The 14,708-nt window shown below is 37.3% G+C and overlaps 1 long non-coding RNA gene across 1 annotated transcript in view; it reads right to left on the reverse strand.

Annotated features, from left to right (window-relative positions):
* Positions 1–282: 282 nt before the first annotated feature.
* Positions 283–14,708, reverse strand: part of LOC138164572 (uncharacterized) — a 113,969-nt gene continuing 99,543 nt past the window's right edge. Inside the window, exons 4-5 of the long non-coding RNA XR_011169130.1 lie at positions 11,964–12,089; positions 283–613 (exon numbers count right to left, since the gene is read on the reverse strand). This is a non-coding gene — a long non-coding RNA (uncharacterized lncRNA). The remainder of the gene's footprint in view (positions 614–11,963; positions 12,090–14,708) is intronic.

The following is a 14,708-nucleotide window of genomic DNA, read 5'->3' on the forward strand; positions in this document are numbered from 1 at the left end:
TTTTTTTTTCTCCTAAAGCAGAGAACTTTCAAACAGGAATCAACACTTTTCAAGGACCTAGTTACTAAGTAGATTCTCTCCATGAGGAAAATCAGCACTCTCACTGAGGAAATCTTTGGGACTGCTAACTGAAAAAGCCAAGGAGTATTTGATGTTATCATCTTCCTCCTCCACCCTTAAAAGAAATTGCTTACAATTTCTTATCTAATCAAATGAATGTAGGAAAAAAAACATACAACTGTTCAAATAATAAAAACAGAACATAGCCTAAGCATGTTTTTTTTTTTTTTTAATAAATGCCAAGTAGTTAAATTTCATCATACAGCTACAATCTGGTTGATGCCCTGGATACAAGAAATACACATTAACCTTTAATCTTCTTTTAAAAGATCCTATAATTAATAAGCCTTTCTAATGGACTCCACTGGACTCTCTTGAAGTAAAGAAATTTTGTTGAAAGGAGTTAGTTGCTTAGAAAGGCAGTCCCCCATAGGGAAAAGATCATCAGCTGTAGATCGTCAGGAGGCCAGACGTTCAACTCAAGGCTCTGTCACTAACTCCCAACAGGAGCGTGGCAAGGTCACTTCACTTCTCTGGGGCTCAGTTTCCCCATCTGTAAAATGAAGGGATTACATTTAATCATCTTCCAGGTCTAATATTCTACGAGACTAGTTTCTATTCCCAGTTTTCAAGACCCAGGAAAGAAACCCAAGTACTTCTCAGTAGTAAATTAGCAAGTGAAAAGGACTGTGAGAGAGACCCACGGGAAAGCTTAACTCTTTCCACCCTTTTCTGCTTTCCCGTTCCTGGGTTTCTAAGTATGTTGCTTTACATTTCACTAGGGGTTTTGTTTAAATGGTTGAAAGGGTTAATGTGTGGTGAAGTGAAAGGAGTTGAAGGGGGACTGATATTTTAAGTTATTTAACCCAAAACAACTAAACTTATCTCTATTCTCTTAGAGCTCGACAATTTTTTTTTCCTAAAGAGAATGACTAACATAAAAACCAGGAATATTTTTGTTGTACAGAAATATTGAAGTATTTAAAATTTACTGTACCCCAAACTTTGTTTCCCCCTTGATTCTCCTGGGCATGGAAACAACTTTGAAATACAAAACCCACCTAATTGTGAGACTTCAAGCAGTTCGGTTAACTCCCTGGAGCCTTCATTTCCTTTTCAGCAAAACCCCTTTTCAAGGATTGAGGTTTGGCCTGGAGACCTCTAGGTCCCTTTCAACTCTCACCTTCTAGAATTCTATTCCATGCCATGGTTCTTACCTCTAAGTAGAATTGATGTTTGTATGTTGACACAGTTACTTGATCATTTCCTGCCTCAAATTAAATCAAAGGTCACCTTTGATAAGTAGAGCAATAAAAGCTTAGACGTTAGTGTATAAATAGATATATGTCTGTGAATAAAGTTTATAGATTAATTTCGGCCTTCTCCATATAACTTCAATCTGTTTATCTGTGTGTTCACTTCATTCCACTTTCTCTTCTCCCAGGTTCTGTGAAGTCTATTTTTAAACCTATTTAGCTGCCATTCATGTAATATTTTAAGACTGGCACGGTTCTTTACTTAATAAACAATAATAGTTATCATTTTTATAATGTTTTAAGGTTCATAAAACATTTTGCATACGTAACTCATTTGACTCTTACAATAACCGTGTGAGATAGATGCTATTATTATCGCCATCATACAGATGAGAATATTGAGGATGATGAGAAAGACAAAATGACTTGCCCAATGACAGCTAATTAGTGTCTGAGGCAGAACTCAGGGCTCCCTGACTCTAAGTCCTGAGCTCTAACTACTGGAAGACCTAGCTGCTTCTTAGACTACCTAATTTGTCCCTTACAACAACCCTGTGAGGAACTACCAGTATTTATTACTACAATCCCATTTTACAGATAAGAATACTAAGTTTGAGAGGATAGTGACACACAGCCCCCTGGGCCATTGAATCTCATTCTTTTACTCTTCAGCATGCTTTGCTTGGCATAACCAACCTCATTTTTAAAAAATGAAAAGAATATAGCAGAAAGTGTTGGACTTGGAGTCATGTGACCTGAATTCCAGTACAGATTCTAACTCTTGCTCTCTGTGAAACTTTGGTTAGGTCACTAAAACCTCTCAGAGCCTCAGTTTCCTCATATGTAAAATGAGAGGAATTGGATTGGATGTTCTCTAACTCTATAAGCCTATGGTCCTGTGATCCCATTCATCTCTATGTTCTCCTCAATTATTCTACCATTCCTGCCCTTCCACCACAGAAGATAAAATTTAGTAAATTAATTCTTGGCCCTGCAGCCAGAGACAATCCCATGACTTTGTACTGAATTGCTATTAGACTAAACCCAGCATTCCCTCAAACCTTAAAACACCAGGTGTGGAGCCTCTCCAGGAGAGATAAAAATGTTGCCCAACGTCTGTTTTAAAATGGCTTTTAAGGGACTCGGTTCTACATAAAAACAGTTATAAATGCCTTTAGAAGATCTTTCGCATTCAGAGCACATAGTTTTCAGGTTCTTCCAGTTTTATAGATCTTCTATTCATCTGATTGCAATTAAGAGTCAATTTAACCTCAATTTACAGGCTTTCCCATAATTAAACTACCAAAAGAAAGCAAGCACACAAAGGACTGCTTTAAAAGTATTGTCTTAATTTGATCCTTATAACATCCCTGGCAAGCAGGTGCTGTTATTATTCCCATTTTACAGTTGAGGGCATGAAGACAAAGGTTAAGTGACTTGCCCAGGGTCACACAGCTAGTAAGTGTCTGAGGTCAGATTTGAACTCAGATTTTCCTGACTCCAGCCTCAGTTCTTTCTTCATTGTGCCACCTAGCTACCTTTTTTTATTTGTTTTGTCTTTTTGAAGGGCAAGGCAATTGGGGTTAAGTGACCTGCCCAAGGTTACACAGCTAGTAAGTGTTAAGTGTCTGAGGATGCATTTGAACTCAGGTCCTCCTAACTCCAGGGCCAGTGCTCTATTCACTGCACCACCTAGCTGCCCCACCTAGCTACCTTTGAGGTTGTTTTTATCTTATTTTGTGGCTTCAGGGTACACCCTAAACTCAGCTATCAGTTTTGAAAATGGGTGCTAACATATGAAAGACTGCTCTAAATCAGCAATAATAAAGGTGTTTGCAATCTTTTTAAAAATTCAATTTTATCTTTAATATGCTGTTTTCAGAGTGACAAGGATGATAAAAGATGGAAATAGTGTTGGAAGGGCTTTGGGAAGGCAGGCACACTAGTATCACCTGTCCTAAAAGTCTTAGTGCAGCTTTAACAGTTTAAAGCTACACCAAAACTTTTGAAACATAACTGTTGGAGCTGTGAATTGGTCTGACTTTTTTGGACCTGGCTGAGGGTGAGTACCTCAAACATGCCTTACCCCTCAATAACCATCCTGGTCACAGGAACCCACTGACTCTCTCTGGCAAGATCAGGAACTATATATCTGCTCTGCCTCTCGTCCCACCCCACACTGGTCATTTGTCCAGCAACAAATACATTCCTGTGCCTGTGTGCTGGGGTGGTGGTGGAGATAATCTAGTCAACAGGGGAATGAGTCTTCTTGCAGAGCTGAGCTGACCTGGTCTGAGGATGAATACCAGAGTTGTGCACACGATGCACCCAGCCATACTGTAATTCCTAATCCTCTAGAATCTACTTGGTGAGAGGGGCAGGAAGCAGATTCTCCAGTTTTTCCAATCTTTGACCTCCCAGGCTTCCTTTAAATTCCAACTAAAATCCCATGCCCTCTACCTTCCCCAACCCTTCTTAATTCCAGTGCCTAATAAATTCCCTATTTCTAATTTGTTCTATATATAGCTTGCTTTATATATATTTGCATGTCATCACTCTGTTAATTATTTCCTCTTATCTTATAAATAGTTTGCAGATTTGTTATGTCCATTAGATTATAAGCTTCATCCCTCACTTGACAGATGAGGGCACTGAGGTCCAGCCAGGTGGAAGGACTGGCCAAAGGTCTCACAGCCTTTGTAGTGTGAGCTGGAAATGGAACACAGGGCTTCTAATTTCAAGAATTGTGCTTACTGTTCTTTTTTTTTAAATTACAATTAAAAAAAACTATTCAAAGAGTATTTTGATACATATAACAGAAAAAGAGGGCACCCTATGAAACTGTGATTTTTAAAAAGATATATATATATATGTATGTGTATATATATGTATACACACACATAATAGATTCTAACCATTGATTTCTAAAAATAAGATTATAAGTTCCATGAGGGCAGGGACTATCTTTTGCCTCTTTTTGTATCTCCAGTGTGTAGAACAGTACCTGGCATATAGTAGGCACTTAATGAATGTTTATTGAATTGAATTACATCTCTGAAGATCTCTAACCATCCTTTACAACAGCCCTTGCATTCTACCACTTCCCCCTTCAGCTTCCCACTCTTCTGTGGCTTTCTTGAGGTTATGGTTATGGAAGAATGAGGCATGTCTAATCATTGGTTACATTGTGGTATAGCGTGGACCTTTGCCAATCTCTTTCTGTGACACTGCCCTAACTTCCCCAGTGGCACGTCAGCTTGATGGAGCCCAGTCTGTCAGGGTCAGGTGGGTTGTCTGTCCTCTTCCTTCCTGCTTCCAGGAGGTTCCCCCCCACTTTGCCCCCACTCTGGTTCACTATTCCTCCTGTCCAAGGATTCTAGTCAGATACAGCCAGGTAAGGGAAAAAATCAGCCAAAGGTTTTTTCTCCATTTTCAAGTCCTCTAGTCATTTTATTTTCTATGGTTCAGCACATAATACTTGACCCTTGAACTTAGATTAGTACAGCAAGGAGGGTAGAAAAATTAATATTTGGGGCGGCTAGGTGGCTCAGTGAATAGAGCACAGACCCTGGAGTCGGGAGGACCTGAGTTCAAATCTGGCCTCAGACACTTAACACAGAAACTAGCCACGTAACCTTGGGCAAGTCACTTAACCCCAATTGCCCTACCTTCCCCCCTCCAAAAAGCAAAAAAAAAATTAATATTTAAATTTTAAAAGGATGTGATTCTGATTATCAGTCCTTATACTCTACTTACCAGTCCACTAGAGGAAAGTATGCCCTGGTTGCAAAGATGCTATTTTTTTAAAAAAGCAGTTGGGGTTAAGTAACATGCCCAAGGTTACACAGCCAGTTATTTTGTGTGAGTGTTAAGTATCTGAGGCCAGAACTGATCCCAGGTCCTCCCAACTCTGAGGCCAGTGCTCTTACTCACTGTACCACCTAGCTGCCCCACAAAGATGCTTTTTTAGCCAAAAAGATAAGATTGAAAAGGTATTTTGGAGGGATGAAGAAAGTTAAATTAAAAGTTCTTTGTGCAAATCTTGTATTTTTTAAATTGAATTGTTATTTGTAAAGTAATTAGTTGTTCTAGTTTCTTTTTAATAAATTTTAACAATTTCTGTTAAAGAAAATTCCCTAAAATTTCTGTTTAAATTTCTTTAAAATTTCTGTTTAATAAAGAAAAAGAATATATGCAATGGTCATGGGCAGAACCTAGCAAGAGAATACAAATGGAATAGAGAAAAACATCAGTATCACTAAAAAACATAACTCATGATGCATTATTGAGTTTTGTATGCAACAAACAGCATGTTATCATTATTTCTAAATTGCTATCTAGTGTATGTAGAGCATTATCCATTTCAGAACTGTCTTGCTACATTTTCAAAGTGAAAATGAAGATGAATATGGATAAGGCTAGACTGCATAAAGGTCATGGCCAGGATTTCTAAACAGTAAGGTTTTGTTCCTAAAAAGCAGGACACAAAGAGAATAAAGTAATTTTTACATCCTTCATTGAAAACAGGTTTGTATCTTCCCTATTTTACTCTGTAATTGTTAGTTACTTTTGATTGGTTCATTGCTATGGCATTTCCTACAGGACTCTATGGGAATGTCAGTGAAGGTCAATGGTGAAGCAAGGAGGGAACAGAGATTATTCCCTCAGTAAAGTCAGATAGGAAAGGCTTAGTTTATGGCCCAGGCTAATCTAATATAGGGGTTCCCAGGCTGAATGACCTGCAAGTGATTTGTGACTCATTTCTAGGCAGGATCTAGAAATCTAATTATGGTAGTAATAAAAAAAAATGTAAGAAAAAAAACACACTGCAAGAGAACAATAAAAAAACCTACTAATAGAGAAACAATTTCTTTAAGACATCAGATAATTCTATGTTTTTCCAGCCTACTCCTAGGAAACATATAAAACAGATTTAGTAATGTAGAAGGCTATAAATGACAAAAAACAAAATAAGTAATTTGTCATTATTTCCTTTGTAGATAATCAAAGTACCATAGAAGTTAAAGTGTAAAATCATTGACTGAGCCCCTGTGGGCCCAACCCTAAAATATGTTTCAATGCATGAGATTAGCCATTACAGAGAAGGATGAAGAGTTACATTGGCAAAAATATAAGTGAAAAAGAAATTCAGGGGAATATTTTGCAATTATTTCATGTCTTGGATGAGGTTAATACACTAACTATTGACTTTAGGGCATGATTGACTATATTTTTAGTGTGTTTAATGAATAGGATAATTAGTGACATTTATTTCCATTTTTCTCATATCCTCTCATTGGAAATGACACATTTTCTGTCTTTGTTATTTTCTGAAGTGCCAAAATATATTGATTATTTCAGCTGAGTAAGAAACACCTCTCTCACTAAAACCATTCTTACTCAACATATTTTCATACCTAGAATATCATTCTCAATACCAACCTAGTTAAGCACTTGTGAAAAAACATTTATAATATTTTTCTCCTATATTTTTTCCTTTTTTTAAATAAATAGTATAAAGTCCTGACTTGGTTTTCCTCTCCTGTAGGGAAAGTTTTTCTGGTACCATCACTTATTTAGGGCTTATAAAGGAACATATCTAACTTGTGATTCTTTAACCTATTATTATTACAAATTAACATTGGTTTCAAATTTCCTTATGACAATAATTGAAGACATATTTTATTTAATCTGATTTTCTCCTAAAAAGTTAGAAATGCTAAATTTTAAAAATATATTAGTTTGTTTTTTTCTTTTTTTCAAATTGCCTATTCTTGACTATACACTAAAATAAACTTTTTGAAGAACAATATAGTGACATGCAATTAGAGTCACAAAACTAAACATACCCTCTGACAATGATTCTACTGCTAAGATTTTGTCCTAAAATATGACAGCAGGGGCGGGGAGAGGAGATGGACTATTTGTACAATGATATTCATTGCTGTTTTATTTTTGATAGCAAAAAAATACAATACAATTAGAGATGGGTTGAATAAATTATAGCTTATTAATGTAATACAATGATTCTTAACCTGAGGTATGGTAATCTATTTTTTTGATATTCTGATAATTGCATTAAAGTTTTTTTTCAATCAATGAAAATCTTCCTTGTCTCCTTCCCACCACATTGAGAAAGCAAGAAGAAAACAATACCAATAGAAACACATATAGTTGAACAAAACAAATTCCTTCATTAGTTGCCTCTAAAAGATATCTCAATCTGCATGCTGAGGCCATCATTTCTCTGTTAGGAGGTAGGTAATATGTTTCAACTTTCATCATGAGTCCTTTGGAATTGTGGTTGGTAATTATGTTGGTCAGAGTTTCTAAGTCTTTCAGAGATGTGTGCCTTCAGAAAATTGTTGTTGTATAAAATGTTCTCCTGATTCTACTCACTTTATTCTGTATCAGTTCATACAAGTCTTCCCAGATTTCTTTGAAACTATCCACTTCCACATTCCTATCATAGTTATATACTATAACTTTGGCCATTTTCCAACTTAGGAATCACCATTTCTATTTCCAATTCTTTGCCCTGGCAAAAAAAAACCCTATAAGTATTTTTGTACACATGGGTGCTTCTTTCTGTTTCTTTGATCTCTTTGGGGTAGATATCTAGTAGCAATATTGGTGTGATAGGACCAGCATTTCCCTGACACAGCTTCTTTCTTCCTACTTACAATATGGGGAAGTTTTACCTAAAGGAAGAAAAAACCACCCTCACTCCCATCACCCACTACGATATGATTGGTCCTGGCTTCCCTGATGTAGCTTCCTTTTGTGCCCGTATCCCTACACCCCAGCCAACATGGAGGTAGGCCTAGGACAAAGCTTTCTTTAAGACTAAATTGACCCTGGTTTTTTGACTAAGCTTCCTGGTCATCTAAGCAAATAAAAAGTCCCAGGCAAACCCCTTAGATTTGATGGTTTTCTTCTTCTTCTTTTTTAGTTCATTTATTTTGCTTTTTTTTTGAAGGGGGTGGGCAGGACAATTGGGGTTAAGTGACTTGCCCAAGGTCACAAGGATAGTGTGTTAAGTGTCTGAGGCTGGATTTGAAACCAAGCCTCCTGACTCCAGGGCCAGTGCTCCATTCACTGCACCACCTAGCCACCCCTTGATGGTTTTCTAAAACCTATTTAAGTGACGCTATTCTGACCTGCTGACCAGATGGACCTGTTTCCACATGGAGATGAACAGGGTTAGCATCTAGAAAAGCTAATTGCTTTTCTATTCTTGTTTCATCTCCTTAGTGTGTTGGGGCAAAGTAAACCTTGTGTTAAATGTCGAATGACATATGAGTGTCTGATTTTGTGCTAACATTGAAACTGAACTAAGAGAGTGCTGACCCCAAGAACTAGGTCATAGTTTAATAGATTTGGGGGCCTCATTTTCCAAAATGACTGTACTGGTTCATAGCTCCACAAATAACACACCAGTGCACTATTTTCCCACATCACCTCTAGCAATTTTGCTATCATTTTTTTTTGTCAGTTTCATCAAACTAATGAGTATGAGGGGAAAAGGTTTATTTTTAATTTGCATTTCTCTAATTATTGATGATTTCTAATTTTTTCATATTGTCATTGATAACTTGGACTTATGTTTGAAAACTGCCTATCCATTTACTTTGACCATTTATCAATTGGAGAATGGCTCTTATTCTTATAAATTAAAATCAATTCCTTATAATTCTTGGAAAAGAAATTTTAATCAGAGAAACTTGCTTTAAATTTTTCCCCCCATGCATTGGTTTTATTCATGCAAAAACTTTCTAATCTTATGCAATCAAAAATTGTTCATTTTACCTCTATGATACTCCTATCTCTTGTATGGTTGTGAACTCTCCATAGATCTGACAGACAATTGCTTCTTTGCTTCTCTATTTTTTTTAAAAATAATTTCATCCTTTACGCCTTTGTTATATACCCATTTGGACTTATCTTGGTATGTGATGTGAAGTCTTGGTTTATACTTAGTTTCTGCCAGACAGCTTTCCAATTTTCCTAAAGGTTTTTGTTGAATAATGCATTCTTGCCCCAGTCGCTGGGATCCTTGGATTTACAGAACAATAGGCTACTGTGCTTGTTTGTCTCTGTATATTGCATGCCTAATCTGTTCCACTGATCAGTCTCTATTTCTTAACCAGTTCCAAATAGTTTGGATGATGACAGCTTTGTAGTATAGTTTGAGATCAGATACTTCTTGGTCCTCCTCTATCCATCTTTTTATCACTATTTCCCTTGAGATTCTTGTCCTTGTGTTTCTCCAGATGAATTTTGTTACAATTTTTCTAGCTCTATAAAGTAATCCTTTGGTAGTCTGATTAATATGACAGTGAATAAGTAAATTAATTTGGGTAGTACTATAATTGTCAACATATTGGCTTGGTTTACCCATTTGAGCAATTAATATTTCTCCAATTATTTAGAATTGTCTTTATTTGTATAAAGAGTACTTTGTAGTTATGTTCATATATTGTTCCTATGTTTGTCTTGGTCCCCAAGTATTTTATATGTATTTTTGTTATTTTAAATGGAATTTCTCTCTCTCTTTCTACTGGACTTTGTTGGTAATATACAGAAATGCTGTTGGTTTGTGTGTGTTTATTTTATAGCCTGCAACTTTGCTGAAGATGATAATTGCTTCCATTTGTCTTTTTAGCTTACTCAACTATATTTCAATAAATTGGTTTCCTTTGTAATACTATGTATTTTAATTTATTCATTTAAAAACGTTATTCTGAGAAGGGGTCCACAGGCTTTACAAGACTTCCTAAAGGGTCTATGACACAAAAAGTTAAGAATTCCTGATATAATAGAATGCAAAATATCTATAAAGATGACACATTTGATAGATACAAGAAAATTTGAGGTAGGAGGAGCAAAGAGTGGGATTTTACAAGAATCCAGTGATGAAGGCCTACACCAGGCTAGTGACAGTGTTAAAGAAGAGAAAAGGGAACAGTTAGGTGGCACAGTGAATACAGAACCAGCTCTGGAGTCAGGAGGATCTGAGTTCAAATGTGGCCTCACACACTTAACACAAAACTAGCTGTGTCACCTTGGGCAAGTCACTTAACCCCAATTGCCCTACCTTCTCCCCTCCAAAAAGAGACACGAATGAAGCACAGGAGCAATACACGCATTGACCACTGCTATGTAAAAACAACAACAACAAAAATAGCTCACACTGAAAAAGTGAGCTAAGGTTTGCAAAGCAATCTACATTCATCATCTCATTTGATATTCACAATAGCCCTACAAGGTAGATGTTGACAAAATTCCAGATGGACTTGGAAGAGGAAACAGAAAACATATTTTTGGATATCTGTTACATCCCAATGTGTTTCTAAGAATGTTATATGGTTGCAAAGAAAGAAATGCCAAGTCTCTGAAGAACTAAGGTTTCAGATTCCTCAAAAGGCAATGGAGAGGGGCGGCCAGGTGGCGCAGTAAGACCGCTGGCCCCGGTATCGGGAGACCCGGGATTGGTTCCAGCCTCAGATACTTGGCACCCACACAAAATAACTGGCCATGTAACCTTGAGCAAGTTATTTAACCCCAATTGCTTTTTTAAAAAAAAAAGGCAATGGAGAGATGTATCATAGGTTTGAATAGGCTGTTCTACATTACAGGTGAAGTGGAGAACCAGCATTAACACTATCATCAAATAAATGCTTTATGGGAAAAGGAGGTGGATGAGTCATGTAGTGAGCATGAGAAATACTAATACCATATCAAAGGAACTAGAGGAAGTTCCCCAGCACAGAATGCCCTGTGGAAGATTGTGGGGAGAACATATACAGGAATCATCTGGGCTGAAAAGACTTGGATGGATTCGGAGCTGTCCTGGAAAAAAGAGGTCCCCTCTGTGAGATCCTGGATCTAAGGAAAGAGCATCTTATCATTTGTTTGGTCTTCTTTTATTAAATTCTAAGGGTTTAATCAAGGGTTTTGTTTTCTACTTTATACATTTACTCATTTTTTTGTGTTTTGTTCACAGATATTATGTTTAGAAATTTTTAAAACAATACCCTCCCTCTGCTTCTCTGTACTTCCTCCTTCCTTTCTCCTCCCTCAAATATTTAGTGGATAGAGTACTGGACTTGTAATCAGGAAGACCTGAGTTTGAATTTTTCCCCAGAAAAATTCTTGGCTATGAGACCCTGGATAAGTCACTTACACTCTCTCAATCTCAATTTCATGACCTGGATGTTAGGGATAGTAATAAGATTACCTATTTCACAGGGTTATTGTGTGGCTCAAATGAAATAATATATGTATGTAAAGTGTTTTGTAAACCTTAAAGCACATGTAAATGCTAACTATAATGATGATGGTGGTGGTGGTGATAATGATGACTATTCTTATAAACGTATCTCCTTTTAAAAGATAGCAGCATTGTAAGTGGGAATGCCCCGTTCTCTCATGTGATCCCAGAAAAGCTATCCCAACTATGGGTCAACCTTTACTCAAAATCATAACTCAGCAATCCCTGCCAATGTGTTCCTTTTACTAGCTAGAGAGAAGGTGCAACTAGTTAAAAGTCATTTAATGAACTAGTAGAGTAAGAAAAGTAGCAATAGAACATTTTCTATACATACCCATTAGTAGAAAGAATAGACATACCAGGGGAACACTTACATAGAGGCATACGTGTGGCCAGGGTGCACACACAGTGACCCAATTCCCCCTTCTGATAATATATGGAAGTTGAGGTCTTCTAGTGATATCCCTCTGGACAGCTCCCTGACTCAAGAAGCTCAAAGTCTAATGGAGAAAACAGCATTCAAACAATTACAGACAAACAAGCTGTATGTGTGATAATTTGGAAATAATCAGCAGAGGCAAGGCATTAAGGGAGATCAGGCAGGAAAGGCTTCTTGTAGAAGGTGGGATCTTTAGCTGAGACTTGAAGGAAGTCAGGAGGTAGAGATGAGGGAAAAGAGAATTCCTGGCATTGAGGACAGCCAGCGAAAATGCATTGAGTTGGGAGATGGAATGTCTTGTCTGAGGAGCAGCAAGGTGGCTACTATCACTGGACTGCAGAGTACTCTTGAGGGAAATATGGTATAAGGAGATTGGAAAGGTAGGAAGGGATCAGGCTTTTAAGGGCTTTGAATGCCAAGCAGAGTATTTCAAAGCTGATGCTGAAAGGGCTAGGAGATCACTGGGAATTTGATAGCTAAATGAAGAATGGGCTAGATCAGTGAGAAATTTGAGGCAGGAGGAGCAAAGAGTGGGATTTTACAAGAATCCAGTGATGAAGGCCTACACCAGGCTAGTGACAGTGTTAAAGAAGAGAAAAGGGAACAGTTAGGTGGCACAGTGAATAGAGAACCAGCTCTGGAGTCAGGAGGATCTGAGTTCAAATGTAGCCTCACACACTTAACACAAAACTAGCTGTGTCACCTTGGGCAAGTCACTTAACTCCAATTGCCCTACCTTCTCCCCTCCAACAAACAAAACAAAACAAAAAGAATATGCCTCTTTGGACATAGCTGATTTGCACTTTGTAAGGACAGTACACTTCTGCACTACTCAGTCAATAAATATTTATTAAGAAGCTACCATGTGCTAGGCACTATGTTAAGAGCTGAGGACACGAATAGAAATACAAATAAAAACAAAGACATCCCCTGTCCTCAAGGAGTGTATAATCTTATGTGAACACAACACAAAAACAAACTGAAAATCAAAGGGGGAAAGGAAAGAAGGTACTCCACAAAGGGGTACCTGCTGCAAGATGCCATTACCAAAAGGGAGAGGAATGAAAAAAGAAATCCCCTGTCCCTTTTCTCTCCTTACTGCACTCTTCAAGAGGTACAAGAAAAAAGGTTGAAGAGAGAAGACTTCTCAGAGCTGATTGCTTGCCTTTTAAAGGCTTTCACCCTCAGCAGCTTTTCCTGACCCTTTTATGTGCAAATGGCCCCTGAGTGAAAGGTCTTAAAGGGACATACCTTTCCATAATTTCATGTATATGTCATAGGATTCTCACATCTTATAATTCTCTTAATGGGGGGGTGGAACTTTATCAAGGATCCTCTGGTCAATACCCCCTCTACATTTATTTATATTAGTAATTTTTATTACATTTATTATTGTATTACATTATATGCATATATGTATATATATATATATATAATATTAGTAACCTAGAAGTCCACTTCCAGCAATTTTTGAAATTCTTTCCTCTTCTTAATTAATCATAATTTATTGTCCAGGTATAGCAATCTGGTCAGGCTGCTGGAGTACCTTTAATACAATGCTCAACATTTTAAGTTTCAGTCATTCCAGCAATGGATAGTTTAATGGTTAAAATACTGGAGAGGACCCAAAGGTATAACTTATTACTTACACCAGACCAAATTCATTCTATGACCTCAAATGTGTCACTTAATGGTTCTAGTTTCTCCACTGCCTAACCACTAAGGGAGTATTTTGACCATTAAGAAAAAAGAATAGCTCAAATCTTATATGGCTTTTTCCCAGTCTATAAACAGAAACTAACAAGAGGAAACTGTGAAATGAAAGATATTAAAGGATATGCTGTTGTTGCTGAGTTGTGTCCAATTCTTCGTGACCCCATTTTGGGGCTTTTGCCCTTTCCTTCTCCAACTCATTTTGAAGATGAGGAACTGAGGCAAACAGAGCTAAATGACTTGATCAGGGTCACACATCTAATACATGCCTGAGGTCAGATTTTAACTCAAGTCTTCCTGATTCCAGACCCAGTGCTCTATTTGCTACACAGCCTAGCTGCCCTTATTAAAGGATATGACGTATGTTAATGCTTAGCAAAACAAAATACCATCATTCATTTTCACAATCCACTTCCTAAAATTTTATTTTTACAATCATTTGCACATACTATCTTTGGCCTCTTTTTGTGTCCCTAGCACTTAGCACAGTTTCTGGCACAGTGTAGATGGTTAATTAATGTTCATGGATTGAATGATTCATTCCCTAGCTCAACTCTGTCAAATTTGGTTGATTTGATCCCAAATGTGCTTGGATAGGTTTTCTTTCCCCATAACTCTATCCTAGTCTGTAACCACGTAAGATCTTTGTTGACTTTTGTCTCAGAGGAAGGAGGGTGCATTTAAAGGACCTGTATTGGGCTGAGCCCTGTGAGGTAGGTTCTGGCAACAACTTGCTCAATTGATGCAATTCTCTACCTGGAGAAACTAAAAACTTACTTCCAGAAGAGTTGTGATGATATGGAATGGAAATGCCATATAGTGATTATAGAGTATGTGGGGCATTCTGTAACTGGTTCTTGTTGGGAAACTATGTGTTAGAGAGGGGACTCTTTGTTGGGTTGAGGAGGCATTCAAAGAGATTGAGCAGCTGTAACAACTTCTTTGTCTCATTCACTTTTTGGCCTTC

The sequence above is a fragment of the Petaurus breviceps genome, unplaced genomic scaffold (genome assembly GCF_028583685.1).
Source record: "Petaurus breviceps papuanus isolate PSGF00001 unplaced genomic scaffold, PetGlider_PUasm1.0 190, whole genome shotgun sequence".
NCBI lineage: Eukaryota > Metazoa > Chordata > Mammalia > Diprotodontia > Petauridae > Petaurus > Petaurus breviceps.